Source organism: Antechinus flavipes, chromosome X (assembly GCF_016432865.1).
Source record: "Antechinus flavipes isolate AdamAnt ecotype Samford, QLD, Australia chromosome X, AdamAnt_v2, whole genome shotgun sequence".
Lineage (NCBI taxonomy): Eukaryota > Metazoa > Chordata > Mammalia > Dasyuromorphia > Dasyuridae > Antechinus > Antechinus flavipes.
In genome coordinates, this window is record NC_067404.1 from 12,361,826 (window position 1) to 12,389,279 (window position 27,454).

At 34.5% G+C, this 27,454-nt stretch overlaps 1 long non-coding RNA gene across 13 annotated transcripts in view; it reads right to left on the bottom strand.

Moving 5' to 3' along the window:
- LOC127542582 (uncharacterized) overlaps positions 1-27,454 on the bottom strand; it is an 83,627-nt gene that overhangs the window by 13,847 nt on the left and 42,326 nt on the right. For all 13 annotated transcript variants that reach the window (XR_007948737.1, XR_007948738.1, XR_007948739.1 and 10 more), the window contains one exon: positions 1-23,077. This exon is cut by the window's left edge and continues 13,847 nt beyond it. This is a non-coding gene — a long non-coding RNA (uncharacterized LOC127542582). The remainder of the gene's footprint in view (positions 23,078-27,454) is intronic.

The following is a 27,454-nucleotide window of genomic DNA, read 5'->3' on the forward strand; positions in this document are numbered from 1 at the left end:
TCATGGAATCAGACAAATTCTCTTTTCAAACTCTTAACATCTCACAGTTTCTATGTTCTAAGATCTTTCCCACTTTTACTATTCTGGCTTTCAGAGGATTCATATTAGGCATTCTTGATTTTTAAGTTTTCCTCCAAATTCAAACATTCTATGTCCTACCTTCTTTCCCAGGTCTGAAAGTCTATATTTTAGCTCTTTCCATACTCCAATAGTTTCTTAATATGCTTCTATATCAGACATTTTATGTTCTAAAACCTCCCAGTTCCGTCATTTTAAGTTCAGACATCTCATTCCTGTGACATTTAAGGGCTGTTTTTTCTTTTCATTTCATTAATTTCTTTTGCTTTATTATAGCAAATTAAACGTCTGAGCAATACAATGGTTTAAAATCTCATTTTTCAAAGGGAGTTTTTATTGAAACAATTTGTTTCAATAAAATTTCTCATTCATTGCCAATTAAAGCAATATGAAATATAGTCTTAATGAGATTTTCTTTTGGCAAAGAATTAGTCTGACAGGTTTGTTTTGTTTTAAGTAAAGTAAATCAAATATATTTTTAACTAACCGATTTGGTTGATTCAAGGACAGTTTAATTCAGAGCATTGTCATTGTCCTTTTGTAAATTATATGTATCTTATACTAAAAATATTCTTAGTGATTGTTTTTGAGATTTATGTTTTCCTCCTCATAGTTTGGAATCCTGAGCACATGAGTCAAACTCTTTGCCAGGGATGATATCGTATGTTCCCTGGACCACCTCAAGTATAATACTCTATGTTCTAAGAGCTGTCTCAAATCTGAATGGCTGATATGGCCAAAATTAGCCCTGACATTATATAATCTAGGGGCTTTCCTAAATATATACCCCTTGTTCTTTATGCCAGCTCTGACACTTTCTTCTCTGTGGCTTCTCCCAGGCCCTAAATTCTTTGCACTCACATCTCATAGAGTTTTTCAATTTTTGGTCTCTGGCTCTGACCAACTCTCACATTTTGTTGTTCTAAAGTCCTTTCCAGGTTAGCTATTCCAGCTTTCAGGGTTCAATCTGGCTCAGGCTAACTCACCTTCAAGTTCATTCATTTTATGATAATCAAGGTCTGATATTCTGTCTTTCCTGTTTTGATATTTGGAGTCTAGACTGTTGTCCCACAGTGAAATTCTCTGTTCTAAGCTCTCTAACTTCCAATATATATTCTTGAAATGTACATGCAAGTAAAAAGTTGTGTTCTATAAACCCTTTCAGATTTATGATTTTATTTTTTAAAATCCTCTCTCCTCAGATATTCTTGGGTCTTTTTCTTTTTTTACTCCTTTATCCAATTTATTGTATTATATGTGTCAGCAATAAAATTCTTTAAAATCAAAATTCTTTCCCTTTTCAATAGTGTGTACTTACCTTATTTTTTCAATAAATACAGTACTTTCACTAACATTAACAATAATATGCAATTCAAGAATCTGTATGAAATTACTTTTTTCATTTTTTGGGGGGGAGGGGTGAGATTAGGTATTATATGGTGACCTTTCCACTTTGATTTTGTGACTCAGTATATGAATTCTAATTCAGAGCATCTTCGTGAAACATTTGGTGCCTCATGCACCCTAAATATAATTTAAAAAAATATATCTGTCCCTTACCAGGAGCACATAAATCAAGCTATTTCCCAGCAATATGTATATTCTCAACAGCATCCCTTCTCTGACACTCTCCAGTTTTCTGGCTCAGACATCCCTTGCTTAATCTTCCCTGAGGGCTAGGATATTCTCTTTTCTATGGTTTCTCTCAGGTCTGACCTTCAAAATTCTCAGATCCCACCAAATTGAACAATTTTTAAGTCCTGATCTTCTCTCACTTGGTCTCATGCAGCTTAGGTATTCTTGATTTCTAAATTGCCTCCAAGCTCAGATATTTTATCTTCTAGATGGGCTCATGTAGCTGATATTTTAGCTTCTATGTCAATTTCCAGTTTTAACAGTCAGAGCCCAAATTGGCTTCCCAGGGCAGAAAGTCTCTATTCTTAGCTCTAGCCAACTTCCAAGATAAAAATTTTATTTTGTAAAGATCTTCTCAGCCTTGTCATTTTATCTTCAAAATACCCCTCCCTCTTCTGTTTTTCCCCCTTTATTATACTGAATTATACATAGGTCTCAGAATAATGACTTAAAATTGAAAAATTGTATCCTTTTAAGTTAACTTTTTTTTCTTCCAAAAAATACTCCCTGTTCATTAAAAACAGTTGTAGCTACCGTGGCCCTGACCTTTCAAAACACTGCATGAAATTTTCTGGTCAGTTTTTTTTTTCTTTCACTGTTTTCTTTTGGACAATATATGTTAATCTTTCCTCACTGGCTGGGTTTGGAAATGTACATTTTAATATGGAGAATCAGTATGATGCTGATTAACTGTGGTGTTCCTTGTTCTATGTACGTTCCCGGCTCTCGCATTCTCTATGGTTAGTCTCAGGTTTAATAATGTCTGTGTATTCTCAGGGTCAGTCCAATTGCCATTGTATTTTCTAAAGTCCCTTCTACCTCTGGTATTTCAGGTTTGGGGACTTCGTTTACCTCTGGGATTCTAAAGTCTAGATTTCCTGCACATTCATATAGTTTATATTCTATGTGTCCTCTCAGGTCTCCTATTCTGGCTTCTGTGTCAACTCCTAGTTCTGATATTCAGGCCTGGATCTGCTATCTCTGTGCTAATATTCTCTATCCTAAATCTATCCCACCTTCAATATATTTTCTTGAAAGGACCATTAAGACTAGACACTGTAAGAATATTTTATGTTCTGATGCTGCCCCCTCCTCTCACAATCTAGGATTTTTTTCCTTTTAATTTTGTTTATTCAGTTTTGTTACATTATGTTACATATATCTTAGCAAAAATAATAATTTAAAATGAAAAATGATGCCTTTTTGAATTCTATGTACTTACCTTTGTTTTGTTTGGCATTTGGTTTTTTAAAACAATAAATAGTCCCCATTCATTAACAATAATAGTAATATCAACAGTAGTTTTACCCTAGCAAGTCACTGTATGAAATTACTTTTTTATTAACTTTTTTTTTTTACTTTGCTTTTTTGGTTTTGTTTTTAAGCCCTATTAGGCTCAGTCTATTCAACTTAGCTCTTTGTGGAGTTCAAAATTTGACTTAGTTTCCAGTATCAATATTGTGCTGGGTAAAAGTAACATTGAAATATATGTTGTATTTAATTCTCTAAATATTTTTTGCTATTTATTGTTTTCTTTATTTTTCATCGAAATACCTTACCCAGGGGCAGCTAGGTGGCACAGTGGTTAGAGCACCAGCCCTGAAGTCAGGAGGACCTGAGTTCAAATCTGGCCTCAGACACTTAACACTTCCTAGCTGTGTGACCCTAGGCAAGTCACAACCCCAATTGCCTCAGCCAAAAAAAACCAAAACAAAACAAAAAACCTTGCCCCACTGAGCATCTAAATTTAAAAAAGCAAATTTCCTTCCTGGTTTTGATAGTCTATTTAAGAACCTTACCAGTTCTGACAATCTCTTCTCTAAATTTTCTCTGAGGTCCAACTTTTTTTTTTCCTAATGGCCCACTGATTTGCACAATTTGTATTCTCAGGTTCAGATCATCTCCTACTCTCTGGGATCTAAGGTCTCTTCAACTTCTGATATTCTAGGGCTCAAGGCACTGTTGTCTAAATTTCCTTCAAATTGAGCCATTCGATGTTCCAAGTGACTACCCTGATCTATATTATTGGCTTTTATGTGGTTAACTTCCATTACTGTCATAACGAACCCTTGACTGCCTTCTAAACTCTTTAGCAGTCACTCTATTTTATCGAAAAAGGCATATTCTATGTTCTAAGGGTCCTCAAATTTTCTGGTATAAGGCCACATCCTAGTATGACAGTCTATGTTGTTTTTTTCCCTCAATCTCATTTCCTTTTATTTTATAACACTGAATGTCTCTAAACAATATGATTCAAAAGAAAAAATGAGATCCTTTTTAAATACTCTGTACTTAACACCTACCTTATTTGTTTCAAAAATACTCCCAATTCATTACCAATAATACAAATGTCAAAAGCAGTCCTAACGAAACAAGACAGATCATGGAGTTAAATTTTTTTAACCAGATGTAGTACTATAGTTCACTTTTTCTTAGTACTATAGTACTAAAGGATGGGCTTTAATTCAGAGCAACATCACTGCACTTATATAAATGATGATCCTTACAATATGTGTTCTCAGACTCTAACCTACTTTCTGTATTTGAGGTTTCCTTCAAGCACTAAAATTCCAGGTTCCCAGGCCCCAAACAGTATATCTGATTTTAAACTGCCTCCACAGTCCATGCTTTTAGTCCCCTTCTAGGTCTGATATCCTGGCTTTTGTGTCAACACCCAGTACTGACATTCAGACCCAAACTGCCTTCCCAGTCTCTACCTTCTACTCAATACCTTAACCTGAAAGGCAACTCCAAGCTCAGCTATTCTGGCTTCTGAAGATCTTCCTTTCCTGATAGTTGACATTTTAAGTTTCCTCCCTCCTCGAATGGTCTAGGGGTTTTATTTTTATCAGTTACTTATTCACTTTTATTATAACACATATCTATCTTAGCAATACAATTATTGAAAATCTCAAATGATATTTCTTTAAAATCCTGTGTACTTACCTTATTTTTTTCAATAAATATTCCACATTTATTAACAATAATAGTAATATCAACAGCAGTCTTACCCCATCATGGCAATGCATGTAATTACTTTTTTTTTTCTTTTCTTTTTTTTATTTTTATTTTGAGCCAGATTAGGCACTGTATGTTCCCCTTTCTTCTTTGGTTGTGTGGTTCAGGACCTGAGTTTTAATTCAGAGTATCACAATTGTGCTGACAGAAATTATATTGAAATATATGTTGCATCTCATACCATAAATACACTTTGTATTTTTAAAAATAAATCTACCTGTCCCTCCCAATACTTATGTCATATGGCAAATAAAAAAACAACAACAACCCTTCTTCCCAAATATGGCATTATGTGTTCTAAGGCCCTTTTCATTTCTCAGAATCCCTTTTCTATGAGCTCTGCCAGCTCTGAAATTCTTGGCTTTAAGGAAGCTCCTGGTGCTAACATTCAGTATGAGAATGGCTCTCCTGACTCTAAGATTCCCTTCTTTTAAGACCTTCCCAGCTCTGAATTTCCTATCTCTGGGATGATATGACCACTTTCAGCTCTGGTCTTGGCTTTGTTAACATCCTAATGACTTGGACAATCTGTGTTTGTAGGCTCTGATCATCCCCTACTTTCTGTGATCTAAGACAGTGGTGACAAACTCACTAGAAATCAGGGTCTCTACTAAGGATCCTAGAGGGTCATATACGAACTTGATCTTAAATGCAATGTTACCTATGTTTTACTGTGTTTTCACTGATTTTGTTTTGTAGTTCTCAATTTCATTTTAAGCTAGCTAAGGAAGCACTTGGGAGTTTTGTGGGCATGACCAATGTTTGACATATTTTAAGTTTAAACTAACCCTAAGTCTAGCTTCCAGGGCCTCATCTAATTCAGGCATTCTTGATTCTATATTTTCTCCAACTTTTGAAATCCTATGTTCTAAGTACTCTTTCAAATCTGATATTTTGACTTCTGTGACTACTCCTAGCTCTATCATTTTGAGCCCTGGCTACCCTCTCAGCTCTGATATTCTCCATTCTAAGCTTTCTGGTCTCACAAACCCAGACTTAAAGGCCCCTGCTCCCTAAGCCTGGAATTCTATGTTCTATGGCCACAACTGATATTCTGATATTTCAGATTTTTTTTCTTTTTCTATTATCTACTTATTTTTATTTTGATAAACTGAATATGAGCTTGCCAACATAATGATTTAAAAGAGGAAATGCTATGCCTTTTAGATCCTATGCACTTACCACCTAGTTTCAATAATAGCAATAGCAGACTGGATTAAAACAGTACACTAAAATTACTAATTCTGTCAAGGCTTTTCATTTTTTTTCCCTAAGTAAGGTAAGGCAAGGCAATGAATGGCCTTTTCCCTTTGACAATGTGACAGAGAATCAGAATTTTAATATGGAGCACCATCACTATGCTGATTTAAATTATACTGAAACATATGTTGCCTCTCATAATATATATTTTATTACTGTTTAAATTTACATGCCCCACCCTATAACTCAGAAACCTAAGTACAGCAACAAAATTCCTTCTCAAAGATGTTATTGTATATACTCAGGATCGCTTCAATTTTGCCAATCCATGTTCTAAGAGCTCTCCAAGGTGTTAAGGGCACTCCTAGTTCTGACAGTGTGTATTCTAAGGGCCTTCCTAAATCTCATGTACTAAGCTTACTCCATGTGTCCTCGTGGCTCTAACATTCCCTTATCTCCTGCTATTCCCCAACTTGACATTCTGTATACTTTGCTTCCAGAGAATTAGATAATCCTGTTCTCACATTCTAATCCTCTCTTGCCTTCTGTGTTTTAGGATCCCTTCCATGGTTGATCTTCTAGGTTCCAGGTTTCCATTCAACATTCTGGATTCTAAATTTCCTCTGAGCCCATTCATTTTGTGGTCTACATTTTTTCCCAGGCCTGATATTCTGACTTTCCAATCAACAACTTGTTTTGACATTTTAAGTCTGAACTGCCAGATTGCCCAAACTTCAGTTTTAGAATTCTATATTCAAAACTTTCTCCAACCTCCAGTTTATCCTTTTCAAAAGTATATCCACTGCCAGATAGTCTATGTTCTTAGGTCCTCCTTCCTCTCATATTTTGGAGTATTTTAAATTCTAACTTATTTTTTAAGTTTTATATTCTGCTACATTATATGTATCTTAACAATACAATAATTTAAAATCCCAAATGATGTTGCTTTCACATCTTGTACACTTACCTTATATTTTCCAATAAATATTCTCCATTTACTGGCAATAGGAATGCTGATAACAGCCTAATCAGGTCAAGGCAGTGCACAGAATTAGTGTTTTTCAGGGACATTTGGTGGGGGTGGAAATAGGGGTAAGGGCTATTAAAGGCACTATCTTGTCACCTTTCCTCTTCGAATATGGACCCCAAGACCTGGGTTTTATTTCAGATGTCATTACTGTGCTACTAGAAATTAAACTGAAATAAATATGCATCTCATATCATAAAGAGAACTTGTTGTTGCCTTTTAAATTTACCTGTGACTCCCAATATCTTGGACCCCTGAGCATATCAACAAAGCTCCTTCCCTGGGATGATGCTGTGTGTTCTCAGGTCCAATTCCAATCTGCTAATATGTGCTCTAAGAGTCCACCTTCCCGGCTTGGACACTCATTTCACTTGGTGACTGTTGCAAAGTGTCTCCTCACTGATATTCCCGAAAGTCCTACCTGCTCTAACATTATGTTCCCTCTGGTTACTCTCAGACAAGACATTCTATAGGCTCAGATCCTATTAAATTAGACAATTCAGGTTCTAAACACCCTCCCCCTTCCATATTCCAGACTGGAAGACCCATTCCAGGTCAGGCACTTAATCTAAACTTGCTTCCAAGCTGAGACAGTCTCAGTGCCTTCCAGATTAGATATTATAGCTTCTATTTAAACCTCCAACATTCAGATTAATAACTACTATCCAAATGTCGAATTTCTCTACTCTAAGCTTTATCTAGATGCCAGATGTTCTCCTGAAAGGCCAAACACTACATGTTCTAAAGACCCTCCCAGCTCTGACATTTTGGTTCCTGACTTTTTTTGGATAGTCAAGGGTTTTTTTCCCCTTTCATTTATTGGTTCAGTTTTATTACTTTAGATACAAATCTTAAATATAAAATTATTTAAAATCCCAAATATTGTCCCACTTAAATCCTGTGAACTTACCTTATTTATTTTTCAATAAATACTCCCCATTCATTAAGAATAATAGGAATAACAACAGCTGTCTTACCCTTCAAGGCACTGCATAGGATTACTTTTTTGTCGGGGTTTTTTCTTTTTCTTTTTTTTTTTTTTTTAGGGGGGGAGCCAGATTAGCACAGTATGTTCACGTTTCCTCTTTGTGTGGTTCATGACCTGAGTTTTAATTCAGAGCATCACTATTGTGCTGTTATAAATTATATTCAAATAAATGTTGCATCTCATGCCACAAAAGATACTTCATCATTTTTAAAGCCTAATATTTTGAAAAAAAACATCGAAACCTCCTTCCCATCAATGATGACACTGTGTTCTAAGTTGAAATAATCTATGTCCTAAGAGCCCTCACAGATTTTAAAGATGTTCCTCCTCCTGACATTGTGTTTTTAAGGCTTTCCTATTTTTCAAAGGTCAACCTGGCACTGATATTTAATGTTCTTCCTCTGATATTCTAGGGTATTTTTTTTTTGTTTAGTTATTGGGTTTTATTACATTACTTATATGTCTTATGGTAGAATTATTGCAAGTCACAAATAGTAAGTACCTTTTAAACTTTTTATATCCTGTGTACTTACCTTAATTTTTTCAATAAATACTATTTCTTCATTTACAATGATAGTAATAATCATAGCAGTCTTTTCCTATTTCTGGCATGGGATTATTCCCCCTGCTTTCTTTCCTACATTTTTTGGGAGAAGTCAAAATAAGCTCTGCGTGGTTGAGGACCTAAGTTTTTCATTCAGGATATCATCATGTTGCTAATAGATTGCATCTATACTCTAAGTAAACTTGATTTTAAATTTTACCTAACCTTCATAACAGCTTGGCCACTGAGAACATTAAAAAAACAAAAAACAAAAAACAAAAAACACTTCCTTTCCAGAAATGATAGCGTCTTCTAAGGCCCTTCCTAGCTCTGTCATTTTGTGGTTTTTAAGGTCATTGCTGGTTCTGACATTAAAGAGCTTTCCTGCCTCTGAGATTGCCTATTGTAAGGATCCAAGTACCTCTGACATTCTCTTCTCTAGTTACTTTCAAGCCTACATTCTGTGTGATGTCACAATAAAGAGGACAGTTTGTATTGTGCCTATGTCCTAAAGGCCTTACCACATGTGATATTCTAGGTCTAAGGCCACCCATCCAGCTCCTGACTTGAATTACTTTTTTTGCCAGGTTCTTTTCATTTCAATCCTTTGTCTGGACCTAGATTAGGTTTGTCTTTTGACTGGTAGTTCCAAAAATGAATTTTAATTCAATGTATCCCCATTGAACTGCTATAAATTACACTGAAATATATATTGCATCTCATATTATACTTTGTTATTCTTTCTGTGTATATCTCTGTAATATATCTATCTCTTTTCCATCCAAAACCATGGCCCACTGAACATATTTAAAAGAATAACAACAACAACAAAAAAAATTACAATCACAAAGAACTTCTTACCAGAAATTTTATGTGTTTGAAGAGCCCTCCCAATTCTGCCATTCTGTGTTCTAAGGGTTCTGGCTCTGAGATCTTCGTTTTAAGAGTCCTAGTTTTGACATTCTCTTCTCTCCCAAACTCCCAAGTTTGACATACTGTGCGTGAAGGTCACAATGCTAGGGCAACTTGTATTCTCAGATTTGTCCATGTTTCTCTGTTTTCTATGATTCCCCTCATATTTGCTACTCCAGCTTGGTGGGTGCCAATTAGCACAGGCATTCTTAATTCTGAAGTTGCTACAAGTTTGGATATTGAATAAACCCTTCCAGAACTGATAGAATGTCTTCCCCATCTACTAAAATTTCTGAATTTGGAGTTAAGACTATTCTCCAAATTTTGTTATTCTTTATTTTAAGCTTTCCTCTAAATTATTCTCCCTTGAAAGGAACATCTAAGCCAAGAAATTTTATATATTAAGTATTCTCCCAGCTCTAACATTTTAAATTCTAAGGTCCACATCTCTTATAAAATGTTAGTGTTCCTCCTTATTTGTTTTTCTTTTATTACACTGCATATTGGTGTTAGCAAAAAATTGATAGCACAAACGGTCTCCTTTTAAATAAAAACTCTTCAACTTTTAGTAATAATGATAAATCATATCATTAGTAATCCTACCTAATCAAGAAACTATGAGGAATCGTGTGTCTTGCTTTAATTTTTGGAGCCACATCTGGGGCAAGATTTTAAATTCATGCCTTTTATCTCTATGATCCAGGACCCAAGTTTTAATTCACCTAACCAACATTGTCTGATATAAATTATATGGAAATAAATACTGCATGCCTTAACCAACTGAGCACATAAGAATAATCTCTTCAAAAATTATACTACTCAGCACTAAAAATCTACTATAACCCCTCACTTTCTCAGCTCTGACATTTTTTTAAGGTTCCTCCCAAGTCATTGAACATTCTATGCTCTGATAATCCTGGCTTTAGATACCATCCCATCTCTCACACTGTCTTCTCTATGCCTACTATCAGTGTACTATGGTACACTGGTTCTTATCATTTCTGTTCTCAGCCTTAGATCATCTTCCATTTTCTGTGTTTTACTGCCCCTTTTGCCTCTCATATTATAGGTTCTAAGACTCATCCAGATCAGGCAGTCTGGTTTCCCAATTTCTTCCAAGCTCAGATATACTGTATATTATTACATCCTCTCCCAGGTCTGATATTTTTAATCAATGTCTACTCCCAGTTGTGACATTCAAGGTCCAGACTACCTTCTTTGTTCTTAAATTCTCTATTCTATCTTCTCTCTCACCTCCAGTATTCTCCCTTGAATAGTACCTTCCAACCAAGATTTTTTCTGTGCTAAGGCCTCTCCCAGTTTTGACAGTCTCTGTTCTAAAGCCCAGCCCAGCTCTGTCATACTAGTCTAAGCTCTGACATTCCCTGTTCTACAGTCTCTCTCAGCTCTGACATTCTGTTTTTATGTCCCATCCTCTTGTAACTTGTTTTTTCTCTGATTACACTGAATGTTGCACTATTAAGACAGTAAGTGAAAATACAAGTGGTTTCTCTCTGAAATGGAATGAACCTAATATCTTACAGTAGTCAATACTCTCCATCTATTATCAATAGCAGTAATTTCAACAAGAGTCTTAACTGATCAAGGAATCACTTTAAAAAAAAATAAGTTGTTTTTGGTTTTTTGAGTTTCATAAGAGAATAAGCATTTATATTGTGCCAATCATGTACCAGGCATTATGTTAACACTTTTACAAAAATTGTCTCATTTGATCCTCAAAACAATTCTTTGAGGCAGATGCTATTCTTATCCCTATTTTACAACTGAGAAAACGGAGTCAAAGTGAGGTTAAGTGATTTGCCAAGAATCAGAGATAGTTTAAGTGTGCTCTAAGGCATCTCCTACCTCTGATATTCCAGCTTCTAAAACCCCATTCACGATAGGCATTTTTCATTCTAAATTTCTTGGCAGTTCAAATACTGTATACCACATTCTGTTTTCTTCACTGTTCATTCTCAGTTCTGCTCAATTGGCTCTAATAACTCTGTATTCTAAACTCTTCTCTAGCTACATTTTTCTTTCAATAACACTTAAAGGCGCGAAGAAAGTTAAACTAAGTTGTATTTTAACTCTGTTGTTACATAATCCTCCCACACCCCGCAAAAAATCAAAATCCTATGTGCTCTCTTGTTCTGCTATCCTTTGTTCTAGGTGCCCTCTCATTCTCTCATTCTCTTCTCTGGTTTCATTTAAGATCCACAGTCTGTGCAAAAAGGTCCCAATGGTTCAGATCATCTTTATTCTCTGGCTCTATCTCCCATTTATATCTTCTAAAGTAACTCTTCCCTCATATTCAAACCAGATCTGGCAGTCTGAATTCTAAATTTAATCCAAGTTCAGATATTCTATTTTTTTCACAAACCTTCTCTGGCTGATATTCTGCCTTCAGTGGCCATTTGTGACATTCTGTCTATTCTTGTTCCAAAATTCTTTATGCTATCTCTCACCACTCTCTGCCATGACACTTTGTGTGCTAAGGACTCTAACAGTCTTAGAATATTCTATGCTTCACCTGGCTCCAAAATTCTAGGCTTTTTCCCTCATCATTTTTTTATTTTTGCTGGTTTAAGTAGACTGCGAACGTATGTTAGCAATATGATTCAAAAAAGAATGTCTTTTTAACACATTGTCCTTGAAAAGTTATTTTAGGCAAAAAAGGCTTGCTATTCATTACTGATATCAATCTTATGTCATCAAGAATCTGCATGAAATGAAATGGATGACCATTTTTTTGAATTTTACTTTTTCTATCATGCTTCTATCATACCCTTCCAGCTCTCCTTTTCTATACTCTAAACTGTCTTCCACCTGGAATATCTTTCTTGAATGGCACTTTCCAATCAAGACTTTCCATGTACCAAGGACTTGCATTCTCTGATATCTTATATTCCAAGGACAGATATTCCTGTGACATATTCTATTCACTTACTGGTTTATTTTTCTCTTCTTGCACTATCCATGGATTTTAGTATAAAGTAATAGCAAAAATGGTCTCCCTTTGAAATGCATTGTATTTCATATTCATGTATTTCACAGAGAAGGTAGAGGTAAGGGGGAAGGGAGTAAAATTTGAAACACAAAATCTTACAAAAATGAATGTTGAAAACTACCTTTATATGTATTTGGAAAAATAAAATACTACTGAGGAAAAAAATGCACTGTACTTAGCACCTTACAGCAATCAATCAATCCTCTCTATCCACTTCCAATAATAGTAATATAAATGGTAATTTGATCTGATTAAGGCTCCATAAGGAGTCATTTGTTTAGTAGGGAGGTTTGTTTTAAAATTTTGTAAGCCATTTGAGGTATTTATCTTAAATTTATACTTTTACTGTTGTGATCCATGACATGAGTTTTAATTCAGACAACTGCCACAGTCTTGATATAAATTAAACAGAAATAAACCTTATATTCCAAATAACAAATATCCCTTTTGGTTCTAAGGTTTCAGTGAACCTATTTCTTCCCATACAACTGCATCCTGAGGAAAAAAATCCCCAACTTCTTAAGGATGATAACATAGAGTTCTGCTACTCCTACTGGTTCTGAATATCTAAGTTCCCTGGACTCTCCTCCTACATCAGCTATTTTAGTTTTCTATGAACTGCCTTTTAAATGTACTATTCTTCAAAGATTATTATAGTCAATAAATATCCAAAGTCATTATCAATAACAGTACTAAGTAATCAAGGAAATGCATTGAATAAAAAGTGTTGACTAATTATTTTTTTATATTGTGCTCTTCTTCACTGTTAGGTCTAATATTCTGTTATTTAAGCTCTTTTCTACCTGGAACATTCTCCCTTGAATGGTGCCACCCAACCAAGAATTTCTATGTACTAAATTAGAGGCAACAAGGTGGCTCTGTGGGTATGGAGATGAGGAGACCTGAGTTCAGTTATAGGCTCAGACACAAACAGTCACTTGACCTCTTGTTTGCCTTAATCCACTGGAAAAAGAAATGATGAGCCATTCTAGGATCTTTGCCAAGAAAATCTCATGAATAATATTAGTGTATTATGGTCCATGGGGCTACAAAGAGTTAGACAAGACTGAACAACAACAATAAATGCAGCATTTGAAGTAACAAATATACTTCATTATTCAAATTTCAATTAACCTGTCTCTCTTCATTCCCTGGTGCCCTAAGAGTATAAAATAACTCATTCAAGGATGCCACTGAGAATTCTGTCTTCCTAGCTCTAATGAGAGTATTCTAAGCTCTCTTCTCCTTGGAAAATTCTCCCTTGAATGGCATCTCCCAACAAAGCCTTTCTATGTGCTGAAAGTTCTCATAGCCCTAACAATATATGTTCCAAGGGCAAGCCCTCATATGAGATTCTATCCATTTGTTGAGTTAGTTTTCTCTCACTGCTTTGTTCATGGGTTTGAGTTATAAAATCAAATAGCCTTTCTTTGAAATACTTAAAAGTTTATAGTAGATACTAAATATTTTCCATCCATATCCCCAAAAAGGAAATCAATAGTAGTCTTATTTGATCAGGGTACTACAAAGAATAAGGTGTCTTGTCAGGGACTGTTTTTATTTCGTGGAGCCATGTAAAGTACTAGATTATAAACTTACACCTTTAGGTTCTATGATCTTGGACTTGATTTTAAATTATGGCACTCACTTCTCTCTTGATATAAATTATTTGGACATAAATATAGCATATCAAGCCTCCAATTTCATTTGGAAGTAGGGTTTTAAATACCCCTGTCCCTCTCTATGTTTTGGTATAAGACTTACTAACTCTAGATTATTAACCTAGGTTCTATCACACCTTCTAGCTCTGTTCTTACGAAAGCCATTCATACCAGAAATTCCATGGTCTGTGTGCCCTCTAGCTCTGACACTACTTATTCTAAATGCCCTTCCAGCTCTCATGTTCTCTTCTCTATGGCAACTCTCAAGTTCCACACTCTTACTAGTAAGGTCCTACTGGCTCAGAATACTTTTGGTTCTATGGGTCTGTCCAGCTATCACTTTCTATGTTCTAAAGTCTCTCCCATTTCTCGTTCTAGGTTCTACAACTCATCATGATTGGGTAGCCCTGATTCAGTATTTCCCTGGAATATTCTCCCATGAATAGCACCTCCTATTTCAGACTACCTATGTGCTAAGGATTGTCCTAGTTCTGACATAGTTTGTTTTAAAGGTAAACACTCCTATGAATTCTATCCATTTCATAGGTTACTTTTCCTTTACTGAATTGCCCACATGTTAAGTTATGATAGTGAATAAATACTATCAATTACTTCCCAATAACAGGATATTGAGAGCAGTCTTATCTGTCACTGATATTCTTTGTTTTAGGTACCCTCCTGGATCTCACTTTTTCTCCTTTCTGGCTAGTCTCATGATCTATGTTCTATATATTGCTGCCTTCTGGCTCACACTATTTTTCATTCACTGGCTCTGTCCATCTCACAACTTTTTTCTTCCAAAGTCCCTTCTAACTTTGATAGCTCAGGTTTAGAGCTCATCTAGATCCAATAGTTTATCCTCTAATTTTTTTCTAGTTCTAACTGGAGAAAAGAGAATACTTTCATATTCTATCCATTTATCAATTTAATTACTTTTTTTTCTTACTGCATTGCCTATCGTAGCAAAGTAACAGTATAAATGGCTTCACTTTGGCATTCCTTGGACTTGAAACCTTATGGTAATGAGTACTACTAATTAATTCCCAATACCAGGGATATGAATAAAAGTCTAACCTGATCATTATGTTTCTAGGAATTATTTATCTTGGGGAATTGTTTTTATTTCTTGGAGGCATATAAGGTAATAGGTTATAGACTTATACGTTTGGCTATTTTATGTTTGGAGACCTGAATTTTAATTCAAACGATTACCACTGTCCTTATATAAATTTTTTCTTTTTTGCGAGGCAATTAGGGTTAAGTGGCTTGTTCAGGGTCCCACGGTTAGAAAGGGTTAAATATCTGAGGCCAGATTTGAACTTAGGATCTCCTGACTCCAGGATGAGTGTTCTATTCACTACACCATCTAGCTTCCCCCTCCTTGTAGAAATTATCAGGTAATAAAGGTAGCATTTCAAGCCATAAATATCTTTTGCTCCTAGAGTTTCAATTAACCTGTCTCTCTCCATGCTTTAGTGACCTAAAAACATAAGAAATCCATCTTCTAAAGTTTAAGTTACTTTAAAGTTCTAAGGCATCTTCCAGCTCTGAAAAATATTAGTTCTAGCTATATAGGGAGCTAGGTGGCACTGCAGTAAATAGTGTATCAGTCAAGGAATTAAGTAAGACCCAGCTTCCTGTGTGAAAATTTGACCTCAAATAGTGTGAACTTGTGCAAGTCACTTGAATGCCTCAATTTCCTCATCTGTAAAATGAATTGAAGAAGGAAATGGCAAACTACTCCAGTATCTCCACCAAGAAAACCCCAAATAGGGCCACAAAGAGTTGAACACAATAGAAATGACTGAACAACAACAAATACAGGTTCTGAAAATAGAGGTTCTATCATGTTAGCTCTGAAAATCAACATTCTATAGTCCCTCTTACCTCTGTAAGACTCCTATATCGTGCAGTTAGCATACATAATGTATATACTCTTTTAAAAGCAATGTACTTCAATGGTTATTAGTGGTAACTACTCCCTAGTCATCATCAATATCGTATGAAATAATCAAGGATCCACAAGGTTCAGATTGATGATCGATTTTTTTTTTCTAGTTTTACATGGTGCAGTTCTGGCCTCTCAGCTCTAATGGTATGCAATCTCTGTTCTACCTGAAATATTCTGCCTTGAATGGCACCTCCAAATGTCCAGCCTTTCTATGTGCTAAACAACTTCATAGTTCTGACACTATATGTTCTAAGGGCAAACCATTCTATGTTATTTTATCCATTTATTGATTTGATTATTTTTCTTTTACTGCACTGACCATGGGACTTAGTCATAAAGCGACATAGTCTTAGTTTGAAGTTCCCCAATCATTGATGCTTTATGGTGTACCTTAAATATTTTTCATCCATTTCCAGTCATAGAAATATCAATTTTAAGTCCAACACTTAAGGGCACTATAAGGAATCATTTGTATTAGCAGATTGTTTTTATTTTTTAGAAATATAGAAGGCCCTTGATAATAAATTTGTAAATCTGTGTGGTCTGGTACCTGAGTTTTAATTTAGAAAATTATCACTCTCTCTATATATATTGTGTGGAAATAAAGGTAGCATTTCTAGTCACAAATATCATTTTAACCAAGGATTTCAGTTAACCTATACCTTTTCATGTCTTTTCCATTTGAGAAGATGAAATAATACATATTTTCAAGAATGTCACTGAAAATTCTAAGGCCCTTTCCAGCTCTGAAAATCTAGCTTCTCTCACCTTTTAGCTGTGTTCTTTCTGAACAGTTCCAAACAAGAAATTCAATATTCTTTGTGTTTTCTTGCTCTAAAATCCCTAGTTGTAGATGCCCTCCCAATTCTAACATTCTCTTTTCTATGGCTACTCTAAGAATGCCTATTCTACATATTAAGGCCACACTGGCCCAAACTATATTTCTTCTATGGCCAAAGCTTTCTCCCACACTTTGAAACTCCCTCCTACCTTTCATATTCTAAGTTCTAAGGTTCATCTAGATCCTGCAGTCTTTCTTGAGCCATTAATAATAATCTTAAGTAATGAAGGAACTGAAAGAAGCAAAATGATGACCACTGTGGGGTGGGAGGTAGAGAAGAGGATTTTTTTTTCTTATTTATTTATTTGTTTGTTTATTTGCTGAGGCAAAAGGGGTTAAGTGACTTGCCCCAGGTCACACAGCTAGGAAGTGTTAAGTGTCTGAGACCAGATTTGAACTCAGGTGCTCCTGACTTCAGGGCTGGTGCTCTATCCACTGTGCCGCCTAGTTGCCCCAAGGATTCTTTTCTTATTTTTATATCATGTAGTTCTCCCCTGACAAATCTAACAGTCTTTACTCTAGGCTCTTATTTATACCTGAAAAATTCTCCCTTGAATGACAACCCAATCAAGCTTTTCTATGTGCTTGGATGCTATATGTTCTAAAAGCAGACCCTCCTATGTTGTACATTCATCAGTTTATTTCTTTTTCTCTTATTGCACTGCCTGTGGGTCTTCCTTATAAGGCAATAGCACAACTGGTCTTTCTTTGTTTCAAAGAGTAAGTACCTAGTACTCAGTCTATACTCTTGTTCCATTCTGAATAAAAGGAATATGTGATCAATACAAAGAGTGACTTGTGTTGGTGGATTGTTTTTACTTTTTAAAGTTATATAAGAATCTCAATGACAGACTTCTATTTTTGATTGTGTGATCTAGTACCTGAATTTTAATTCAGACAATTATACTCTCCTGGTATATACTATATATAGAACTAATGGTAGCATTTCCAGCCACAAATAATTTTCTTACTTGACCTTCAAGTAGGAAATAACTCATTTTTATAAAGGATGACATAATGTTCTATGGCCCACAATGCCTCTGAAAATCTAAGTTTTATCCCTTCTCTTTCCTCAAATTTCACACCTCTGTGAGATCAGACATTTAGCATTCCAGGCGCTCCATTGTAAATGTATCATACTTCAAAAGTTATTGTGGACAGTAACGACCCCTATTCATTACCAAAAGCAGTGCTGAACAATCAAGGATCAGCAAGGAATTAAATTGATGATCATTTTTCTTGTTCTTTTTAATATTGTATAGTTCTGAACTACCAGCTCTAATACTTTATACTCCAAACTCTCTTATATTTGGAAAATTTTCTAAGGGATAACACCTTCCAACCAAGCCTTTCTATGTGCTGAAGAATCTTATATCTCTGACATATTAATTTCTAAATGCCATTTATTTTCTCTTACAGCCCATTTAAGTCTTAGTAATAAAATGACAGTAGAAATGGCCTCTTTTGAAAAGGCTTGTACTTAAAACACTAAGGTATTTTAATTTAAGGAATATCAATAGATGTCTAACTTGATCAGCATCACACTACAAGGAATCACTCGTCTTGAGGAATAGTTTTTATTCCTTAACGGTACATATAATACTTGATTATAAACTTATACCTTTGGCTGTGTGATTGGGGACCAAAGTTTTAATTCAATTACTACTCTCCTGATAGAAATTACATCTTTACATGCTTTGGTGTCCTGAGAACATAAAAATATCCATCTTCTGAAAGATGCCATTGAGAATTCTAAAGGCAACTTCCAGGTCAGAAAATATAGGTTCTATAGTACCTTATAGTTCTGTGCTTGTGAAACTCTCTCACACCAGAAATTCCACATTCTATGTGCTCCCTTCCCTGATATCCTTTGTTCTTCATACCTTTACAATGTGAGAACATTTTCTCCTCTGGCTATTCTCATGACCCATGTTTTTTATACTTAGATCCACTGGCTCCAACTATTTTTTATGCTTCATTCTGTCCTTTCAACTTTTTTTTCCCCAAAGCCTCTCCAAATAATTGATATTCCATAATTAGGATTAATCCAGATCCCAAAGTCGGCCCTCTGAATTTTGTCCAGCTCTACCTTGAATTATATATATGGCTCCTTGAGTATATTAAAAATTCATCTTATCAAGAATGACATTGAGATTTCTATGGCTCATGTTGGCTCTGAAAATCTAAATTCTATTGTCCTTACCTCTGTAATTTCAGACACCTCTTATATCAGACATTCAGCAGTCAATGTGTTCCCTTTTAAAAGTACTGCACTCAAAAGTTACTGTGGGCAATAAATACTCTTCAATTGTTGCCAACAGCAGTAGTGAATAAATAAGGATATGCATGGAATCAAATTCATGACCATCTTTTTATATTTGTGTTTTTTAAATTGTGCCTTACCACCTCTAAAAGTCTCTATTTTAAGCTCTCTTTTCCCTGGAAAATAATCCCTTGAATATCACCTCCCAAATAATCCTTTCTTTGTACTAAGGCTCCTTATCCTAGACTTTATATGTTCTGAGGGCAAACACTCCCATGATATTCTATTCATTTATCTTTTTCTAAAAAAAAATTCTCTTATTGCACATGCCCTTAATCACAAAGTAACAGCACAAATCTCTGAAATGCCTTGTACTTAAAACCTCATAGTAGTGAGTAAACATTCTCCAACCTTTTCAAATAACAGGAATATCAAAAGAAGTCTTATCTGATCTTGGAACTACAATCACATGTCTTGTCAGGAACTGTGTTTATTTCTGGGAACTAAATAAGCTACTCAATTGTAAACTTATATATTTGGCTCTATGGTCTGAGACCTGAGTTTTAAATCAGACAAATCATCACTCTCATAATATAAATTATAGTTCCCTATAACTATATATACACAACTAAATATACCAATTTCAGTACTAAAAGATCAATTAACCTGTCTCACCCCATGCCTTGGTGTCCTGACAACTTAAAAAAGTTATTATCAAAGATGAAAATGAGAGTTCCAAGGTCCCTTTTGCTTTGAAAAAGTTTCTATTAAACATTCTAGCTCTGTTCTCACAGAACAATTCCAAACCTGAAATACCACTTTCTGTGTGCTCTCCTCTTCTGACACCCATTGTTCTATGTGCCCTTCCAGCTCTCACATTTCCTCCTTTTTGGATACTCACAGATCTCAGAATCTACTTAATAAGATCCCATTTGCCTCATCCTATTTTTGTTCTATGGCTGAAATTCTGCTACCTTCTGTCTTCTCAAGACCCTCCTGCTTCTCATATTCTAGGTTTTAGGGCTCACTGCAATCACACAGTCAGGATTCTAAATTTCTTCCATGTTCTTAGTGGAGTTTAAATTAACTATACTTTCTCTATTCCTTGACCTACTGGGAGCATAAAACTTTTCATTTTCTCAAGGATGACAATGAGATTTATATTGGCTGTACTAACTCCGAAGATGTCTTATCACCTCTCCTTCCTCTCTAATTTCAGACTGTTCTGAGGTCAATCACTATTCCACATATTCTCTTTTCAATGTTCTATACTTCAAAGTTATTGTGAATAATTAATGTTCCCTAGTCAATACCAATAGCATTTTTAAGAAATCAAAGATCTGCAAGGAATCAAATTGATAATCAATTTTCTGTTTTTCTTTTTTTTTTAATATAGTATAGTTCTTCCTTTCAAGCTGTAACAGAGTATACTTTACTCTCTCTTCTACCTGAAAAATTCTCCCTTAAATGGCACCTTCCAGTCAAGCCTTTCTATGTGCAAAAGACCTCTTAGCCAAGGGCAAAATTTTCATATTTTATCCATTTATAGGTTTGTTCATTTAACATTTATTGCCCTGCCCATGGAACTTAGTCATAAAATGACAGCCCAGTCTCTCTTTGTTAATCTTTATGATAGTGAGTAAATATTCTCCATCCATTCACAATAACAGGAATATGAATAGCAATAATATGCGAGCAGAGCAGTACAGGGGATGACTGGTCTTATCAGGAGATCACTTTTAGTTCTTGGAGCCATATAATGAACTAGATTGTAAGCTTATACCTGTAGTTCTTTGTTCTGCAATCTGAGTTTATGCAGGGAGGCAATATTCTCCTGATTACGATTATGTAGAAATAAAGAAACCAATTCAAGTTACAAATATTTTTTCTTTTTTAAGGTTTCAATTAACCATACCTTGGTGCTCTGAGAACACAGAGAAATCCAGGTTCTCAAAGACGCTATTGAGTATGCTAAGGCCCCTTTCCAGATCTGAGAATCAAGGTTCACCTTTTAGGTCTGTACTTTCAGAACAATGGGCTCTCATGCACTGTGTTTCAGGAGTTCTTTCTTCTATGCTTCTCTCAGATCCCATAATCTAGGTACTAAGATCTTATTGTCTTAGACTATTTTGTTCTATGGCTCTGTTCTCCCCATTTCATTTTAAAAGATTCCTTCTGATCTCTCCTATTTCAGGTTCTAGGACTCATCACAATCAGACAGTCTGGATTCTAAATTTCTTCCATGATTTAATGGAGTTTCAATTAGACTGTGTCTCTCTATTCCTTGCCCCACTGAAAGCATTAAAAACAAACAAAAACAAAACACATCTTCGCCAGGATGACATTGAGATTCCCTTGATCTGTGCTGACTGTCAAAACCTAAGTTCTATTTACCCTCTTACTTCTCTAATTTAAGACCCTTCTTATATGACACAGCATTCTATGTGCTCTCTTTTAAATGCATTGTTCTTCAAAAATTATTATGGTTAATACATATTCTCTAGTCAATACCAAAAACAGTCTGAAGAACTTAAAGGAATCAAAATGAGGACCCTATTTTCCCCTATATTTATATAATGAAGCTGTCTGTGCTCTCCCAGCTCTGTTTTTGAATAATACCTCCTAGTTAAGATTTTCTGTGTTACATAAGGACCTTTAAGAGCTCTGACACATTATTTTCGACTCTCTTATTCATTTATTAGTTTATTTTTCTCTTAATTCATGGCCCATAAGTCTTGATAACAAAATCACAGCTCAAATAGTCTCTCTTTGAAATTCCTTGTACTATTTAATGGTACGTGAATCAATACTCTTCCCTCTATTCCCAATAATGGGAATATCAATAACAATTTTAACTGATCAGGGCACTGCAAGAAATCCCATGTCTTGTTGGGGGGTTCTTACTTGAACCCATATAAGGTCCTGAATGAGAAATGTATACATTTAGCTCTTTGGTCTAAGACCTTAGACAATTCTTTGCTCTTTTGATGATATAAACTATATGAGAATAAAGATAACATTTCAAATTATAATTATCCTTTGTTTCTGGGATTCCTTTAACCTCTTTATGCCTGCTCTGGTGCCCTGAAAACATAAAACTAGCCCATCTTCTCAAGATAACACAAATAATTCTGTGGCCCACAATGCCACTGAAAAATCAAAGATCAATCACTCCTTTTACATCTCTAATTTCAGACCCATATAAGAGAAGATATTGAGCATTCTATGTGCTCCCTTTTAAATATATTGCTCTGTAAACGCAATTGTAAGCAATAAATACTCTTAGTCATCACTAATATCAATCTTTAGTAATAGAGCATTTGCAAAGAATAAAATTGATGACCTTTTTCTTTTGTTTTTCTTTTTTGATAATATGTGTGGTTCTCTCCCTCTTCCCCTAGCTTTAATATTCTGTACTCTAAGCTTTCTTCTTCCAGGAAAATTCTCTCATGAATTGTGCCTCCCAAGACTTTGTATGTGATAAAGACCCTCCCAGCTCTGATACATTCTCTTCTAAGAGCAGATCCTTCTGTGATAGTCTATCCATTTAGTGCTTTTATTTTTCATGTTTTGCTCTGCCCCTAAGTCTTACTTGTAAAGTGACAACACAAATGGTTTTTCTTTGACATGACTTGTACTTAAAATGTTATAGTAGGGAATAAATCTTCTCCATTTATTCCAAATAAGAGGAATATCAGTAGCAGTCTCAATTGATCAGGGCACTAAAAGGAATTATTTTTTTGAGGGTGACTGTTTTTACTTACTCAAGCCATATATGGTACTTGATTATAAACATACCTTTGGCTGGTAGTTTGGACCCTGGGGTTTTTTAAGTACAACAATCTCCTCTCTCCTGATATAAAATATCTGGTTATAAAGGTAGCATTTTGAGCCACAACTACCCTTTCTTAGTAGTGCTTCAATTATCCTGTTTTCATGCCTTGATGGCCTGAGAACATAAAGAAAACCATGTTCTCAATAATGTCATTGAGAGTTCTACTCCTTCCAGTCAGAAATCTAGATTCTATAACAACTTCTATCTTCTTTCAGAACATTTCCAAAACCAGAAATTTAACATTCAATAATAGACTTTCCTACTCTTGTCTTAGATCTCACTTGTCCTGGCCACCCAGATATCACATTCTATTTCTTATGGTTACTCTCAGGTCCCAGTGACTATATATTAAGGTCCCACTAGTTCATACAATTGTTTTAGGTATATATGTCTTTCTTCTACTTGCTGTGTTTTAAAACTCTTTCCTACCTCTTATATTCCAGGTTCTAAAGTTCATCCAGATCATTCAGCCTAGACTTCAAGTTACTTTAAAGATCTTAAGTAGTCTGACTTTTGCTATTTCTTGGCCACCTATTAACAAAAACCCCCTAGCTTCTCAAAGAAAACCTAAGTTCTATCACCTCTCTAACCTTCTAATTTGAGAGCACTTTTTTATTAATAGCTTTTTATTTTTAAAATACATGCAAAAATAGTTCTCAACATTCACCCTTGTAAAACCTGGAGTTTCAAATTTTTCTCCCTTCCTCCCTTCCACCCAACCCCCTCCTTTAGACAGCAAGTAATCGAATATAAGCTAAACATGTGCAATTCTTTTAAACATATTTCCACATTTATCATGCTGCACAAGAAAAACCAGATCAAAAAGGGAAAAAAATGAGAAAGAAAAAAAGCAAGCAAACAACAACAAAAAAGGTGAAAATACTATGTTGTGATTCACATTCAGTACCCATATTCTTCTTTCTGGATGCAGATGGCTCCCTCTATCACAAGTCTATTGTAATTGACTTGAATCACCTCATTGTTGAAAAGAAGCAAATTTACCATAGTTAATCATTACATAATGTTGTTGTTGTTGTGTACAATGTTCTCTTGGTTTGCTCACTCTTACACTAAGTACTTAGCATTCTCTGTACTCCCTTTAAAGAATTATTCTTTTAAAATTATTGTAAGCAATAGTTATTTTGTAGTCATTACCAATAGTGGCATTGAGTAATGAAGGATCTGGTTGGAATAAAATTAATAAACATCTTTTTGTGTTCTTTTTTATTTGTATGAGGTACAGTTTTCCTGTTCTATTTTGAAATAGTCTGTACTCTAAGCTGTCTTCTACTTGGATTGTTTTCCCTTAAGTGTGACATCTCCCTGAAAAGATTTTCTGTATGCTAAGAATCCTCATAGGTCTGAGATTATATGTTCTAAGAGCAGATGCCTATGATATTCTAGCCATTTATTGGTTTATTTTTTCCTTATTGCATTGTCCATGCATCTTAGTCATAAAGTGATAGGACAAGTGATATTTCTATAAAATGTCTTGTACTTAAACCTTATGGTAGCGAGTAAATATTCTGTATATATATTCTGAATAAGAGGAATATGATCAGGGAACTACAAGGAATCACTTGTTTTGTTGGGGCACTGGAGACACATAAGGCCATTATCAGTTCCAATAGTCTATGTACTAAGTTCTCATTGGTTCGGACAATTTTATTCTATGGCTATGTCCTCTCTGTAATTTTAGACTCTTTCAACATCAGATATTTAGCAATGTATTAACTCGTTTTTAAATTCGCTGTTCTTCAAAAGCTACTATGGCCAATAAATACTCTCTATCCACTCCTAACAGGAATAGCTATAGCAGTCTTCCCTGTTCAAGGCACTAAAATGAATTATTTGTCTTGTCAAAAGGTTTTTTTTTAAAAAATTCTGGGAGTCATATAAGACTCTACATGTTAAACTTACATTTTCCACTCAGACTTGAATTTTGATTCAGATAATCACCACTCTCCTTAGTAAATTATATGAAAATAAGAGCATTTCGGGACAAAACTATCCATTGTTACAAGATTTCATTTAACCTGTTTCCATGCCCTGGGGCCCTGAAACTATAAAATAATTCTTATTTCTTAAGGACTGAAAGGAGAGTTCTATATTCTGTGTCTCTGAAAATCTAAGCAGCAGCATCCCTAATTAAGAGCAGACCCTTCTATGATATTCTATCATTTCCCTCTGAGATCAGACATTCAATATTCTATATGCTTCCTTTTAAATGTATTGTTTTTCAAAAGTTATTTTAGGCAATAAATGTCCATAGTCATTGCTGGTATTAAGTAGTCAGCAAGAAATCAATTTAATGACCAGTTTTTTGTTTTCTTTTTTAATATTTTGCATTTCTTTCTTCCTAACTCACAGTCTATACTCTAGACTCAATTATAACTAGAATACTCTCTCTTGAATGGCACCTCCCAGTCAAGATTTTCTATGTGCTATGGGATCTCCTTAGCTCTGAATCAAAATATTCTAATTCTGTGATATTATATCCATTTAGTGGTTTATTTTTTTTTTTTATCGCACTGTCCATAGGTCATAGCTTTAAAGGGACATTACAAATGGTCTCTCTGAAATGTTTTATATCTAATATTTTATGGTAGTGAATCAATATTCTCCACCCATTACCAATTACAAGAATATCAATAACAGCCTTACTTAATCATGGCACCAAAAGAAATCATGTTCTCTTTGTGGATTGTTACTTGTAGCTGTATAAAACACTTAATGATAAACAACTATCTTTGGCCATGTGGTTCAGGATCTGAGTTTTAGTTCAGACAATAACCTCTCTCTTGATATAAACTATGTGGCAACAGAAGTAACATTTCAAGCCATAAATAGCTTTTGTTACTCGAGTATCATTTAACCAGTCTTTCTTCATGCCCTGGTGACCTGAAAATACAAGGCCCTGATGAAAAATGTATACCTTTGGCCCATCTTCTAAAGGATGATATGGAGGGTTTGATAACTCATATTGCCTGTGAAAATCTAAAATATATGCCCCCTCTTACTTCTCTAATCTCAGACCCTTTTGAGATGAGACATTCAAGCATAAATCTTAGTAATTATCAAAAGAAGTAATTAAGGATCTGCAAGGATTCAAATTGATGACCTTTTTCTATTTTGTCATTTTTATATCATGCAGTTCTATCCTCTCGGTTCTAATATTTTGTATTCTCCCATGAATGGAACCTTCCAACCAAGCTTTTCTAATGTGCTAAGGACCCTCAGTTCTGACACATTATTTTTAAGGAACACATGACTATGATATTCTAACCATTTATTTATTTGTTATTTTTTCTTTTGTTGCACTACCTATCCATCACTCTTATCTTAAAGTGACAGACCAGGCCACTCTTGAAATGCTTTATATAACTATAAAATTATGGTAGTGAGTAAATAATCTGGATCCACTCCCCAAACAGGCATATCATTAGCAACCCAATCTGACTAGGCATACAATGAACAAAAAACTAGAAAAAAGAACAACTTAAAAATCCTTAATTAAACATCAAATTGGAAATCTTAAAAAAAATTAAAATTAAAGATTAAGAAAATTGGATGTAAAAAAACCTCACATTGAATTAATAAATAAAAGTGTTGGTTTTATGAAAAACTATAAAATAGATAAAATATTAATTTGGTTTAAAATAAGTAAGAAGAAAACAAAATTACCAGTATCAAAAATGAAAAGGATGAATTCATTATCAATGAAAAGGAAATTAAAGGAATTATTAGGAGCTATTTTGCTCCATTACATGTCAATAAATCTAAATAATCTAAATGAAATGGATGAATATTTACAAAAATATATATCGCTCAGAGTAAGAGAAGAGAAAATAGAATATTTAAATAACTTTGTTTTAGAAAAAGAAATTGAACAAGCCATCAAAGATCTCCCTAAGAAAAATCACCAGGACCAGATGGATTCACACATGAATTCTACCAAACATTTAAAGTACAATTATTTCCAATACTATATAAATAATTTGGAAAAATGGCCAAAGAAGTCCTGTCAAATTGTTTTTATGACACAGATATGAGCTGATACCTAAACCAGGAAAGGCAAAAACAGAAAAAAGATAGACAATTTCCCTAATGAATACTGATGTAAAAATTTTAAATACAATACTTGCAAGGAGATTACAGTAATATATCATAAAGCTCATACATATATTATGATCAGGTAGAATTTATACCAGGAATGCAGAAGCAGTTCAAGATTAAGACAACTATCAACATAACTGACCATGTCAATAACAAAACCAACAAAAATCATATTTCAATAGATGCAAAAAAACTTTTGATAAAACAACACTCATTGCAATTAAAACACTAGAAAAAATAGGAATAAATGGAGTTTTCCTTAAAATGATGAGTAGTATCTATGAAAATCATAAGCAAATATTATCTATAATGAAGATAATCTAGAAATTTTGCTAATAAGATCATGGGTGAAGCAAGGATATGCATCATCACTAC